Here is a 3,480-nt window from a genome sequence, read left to right as displayed (position 1 = left end):
AAGTTGGAGGTTCAAACTTACAAGCCACTCCTTAGAAACCCTACATAGGATTACTATGAGTGGGAACCCACTTGACAGCACTTAAAAACAATATGCATGACTGGAATCCTAGTAGCCATAGTGTTTTGCTTACTCTGACATTTAAAGCATTTGTTATGTTGTTGTTGTTGTGAAGTGCCATAGAGTCAGTTCTGGCTCATAGCGAGTCTGTATAGGGTTTCTGAGAAGCATCTGGTGGGTTTGAACTACTGACCGTGGAGTTCAAACCAACCTTTATCCAGTGCTTATCCTACAGAGCCATAGCAGGACTCCTGGTGTGTTATGTAGAAGAATACAAATTATTTTGTGTGAGCCAGAAGAATAGCATATGACTCACTATATAGAAGGGTGAGGAAAGCATATTTTTGTCTAATAAAAGAGAGCATTTTCTAACTGTGAGGCCTGCCCCAACTTAATAAGTGGCATGGTGATTTCCTTGTCACTAGATTGTTGTTGTTGTTGTGTGCCAGCCAGTTGGTTCTGACTCAGCGACTCTGTATAGGGTTTCTGAGGAGTGGTTGGTGAGTTTAGGGACATTTATTTACTGGTTAAAGGTTGATCTATCTAAGTGTACTTTAAATTGCTTTCAAACTGAGAGATTTTATGATGGGATTTCTAGGATATCCTCTTCGCTTGTGTTCTCTAAAATGTATGTTGCTAACCTCCTTTCTCATGTATAATCTGTTTGGTGCAGCAATCTTGCAATGAGGAAAAGCAGATTGTGTTACTCTTTGCTGATTGCAAAAACAGTTCATTATCATTTATGTGCTTCCTTTTCTATGTATTTTAAGGATATATGTATGCAGTATGCAAGAGATCCTGAAATAGAAGTCCAGAAATATATCAACCCTGATCCTTTGTACTTTTATCCATGATTAAAGCCAAATACAGTCAAAAAAATTGACAAGGATCAGGAAAGAAATACGCAGATAAAATCTCCAGGGACTCGCTAGGACTGGAGGTCTTGGTAAACTTGGGATCTCAGTAAACTTAGGGACTTGGCAAATTCCTTAGACAGCCAGGTTTACTTTAAAACTGTAAAACTCTAGTTTTACTAATAATGACAGTGAGGATTTGAAGGTCTAGAGTGTTGCCATATGATACATTTCCATAATGGTCCACAATAAAGAGTCAAGAGAAAGATATAGTTGAGATTCCTGACTTTATAGGGCATTTTCTAAACAATGTAAATTGCTAAATTGCAATGTTTTCCTAATCTGTCCATCAATGAAAACTGTTTTACTCTCCTCCTCCTTTTACATGCAAATTTTTGTGTGTGCAAAACCCAATCCAGGTGGCAGGAGAGCATTCTTAAGTTTTCCTTAATAAGCTGCACCCACCTATGTCCACATAATGTTTTAGTAAGCTTGCAAATATAATTGAAAGTTTCTTTCCTTTTTGAAGACTCAGATACAAAAAACTATTCTAAACCTGTTGCATTATAATCTCTAATATCACATCAGGTTTTAATAAGTCTCCTTTTTGGCACACATGTGTTTAAGACTTCATGGAGACAGAATCATAGAGAGAAGGGATTACTTTCAATTACATTGAAATATGCATTGTTTGAAATGGCCTCTGTTGACTAGTTTTCATGAATGGCTGGTTTTACTGTGGGGCACATCATCTGGTTTAATTATATCAGCTTCCTTTGTGTGGCAAGTGCCATTCTTATGTGTGTGGAGAAATGACAGTCTAAACGAGGTGTACATAGTGAGAAAAGAAATTTTAGAAGTAAAACACCATTGAATGTTTATAGTTTTGAATCTAGATGAATTAGCAGGACTTGTCCAACTATAAACACATATTCCAGTGACAATAAATAAAAATTGTCCCCCAAAATCCATGGGCACAGATCATGTTTATGTATTTTGAAAATCAAATGAATACCAGTTTAGAATGCTGCAAACCACAATGTAAACAGTTCAAACCCACCAGCTGCTCCTTGGAAACCCTATACAGGGTCACTATGAGTCGGAACCAACTCAACAGCACCTAACAACAACAATATAGTACTTAAAATTTTCATTCTATAAATTCTCACAGCTTAAAACTTTGTCATGTTTTTTTTTTGTATTTATTAGCTAAACTCTTAACTTGTGTCATGATGATAAACTAAAACAAATTGTGTTATACGTTTCAAGTTACTACAGATTTTTAATGCAAGCAGTAACATTTGCACCTATGTTGTTGTTGTTGTTAAGTGCCGTCGAGTCAGTTCTGACCCATAGTGATGCTGTATAGGATTTCTGAGGAGCAGCTGGTGAGCTTGAACCACCAACCTTGCAGTTCAAATGGCTTTGTAGTCTGGCACATTTACCCACACCACCATTCCAGTAATCTATATATGTGGTGAATTTATGGCTTAAAAAAAAAGTTTGTGTTGTGTCTCTTCAGGTGTTAGTTCACTTAAAGGCAGTGATAAACTCCTCTGTGCCCAAATAATGATTTCCATGTAGATAAGATAAATTTGATTGGACAAGAATGTCATAAATCAGGTGGGTGTGAATTAAAATAATTTACATTCCCTATATGCTTTATGCTTGCTTTATGGCCAAAATTAATGGATTAATTTTCCTAGAGAGGTCTGATAGTTACTCAATTTGTTCTACTGCAATGATAGTTTCCTTAACGGCAGACCTGAATTTCTCTAGAAATTAAAGTACAGCTGTTCTGTTTATATGATGAATGTTAAAACTTTTAGTTTAGATAAGTATAAATTAAAAGAAACTTGGTAATCAGAAGACAGCACAGGGATTTAGTGTGGCGCTGTGGGCTACAGCGCTACACTGGAAGATCGGTTGGAACCACAAGATTGTTGGTTCAAGCTCACCAGCTGCTCCTTCGAAACCCTATACAGGGTTGATATGAATTGGGACCAACTTGATGGCACTTAACAACTGCAATAGTGCATGTTGGAATCCTGGTGTAATGCTACAGGAGAAGCACTGGACTGCTAACCAAAAGGTTGGAGGTTCAAACTTACCAACCGCTCCTCAAACACCCATACAAGGTCAGAACTGACGCAACGGCACATAACAACAGTGCATGTTGAAGATGATATTTGTCATTGGAAGACTTAGAATTGTATATTTAATCAACAGTACAAGTAGTTGTTGTTACATGCCATCCAGTCGGTTGAGACCCATAACGACCCTGTATAGGGCTTCCAAGGAGCAGCTGGTGAGCTTGAACCACCGACCTTGCAGTTCAAACAGCTTTAGCAGTCCTGCCCATTAGCCAACAGTGCCACACCAGGACTCCAACAGTACAAGACATCACAAAAAAATACTTCAAATACAAATTGTGATCAGGGAGGATTTAAAAGAATATTAATACATGATGAATTTTAGAGTTTTCTTGAAAATGTATCTGAGCAAAGGGTTTAATTATTATAATATTTGTTTAAAATAATTCTCCTGTAAGTAATATATTTAGGGG

This window comes from Chrysochloris asiatica, unplaced genomic scaffold (genome assembly GCF_000296735.1).
Source record: "Chrysochloris asiatica unplaced genomic scaffold, ChrAsi1.0 scaffold00036, whole genome shotgun sequence".
Lineage (NCBI taxonomy): Eukaryota > Metazoa > Chordata > Mammalia > Afrosoricida > Chrysochloridae > Chrysochloris > Chrysochloris asiatica.
The sequence above is the reverse complement of the archived record's forward strand: the minus strand, read 5'-3'. Positions refer to the sequence as shown.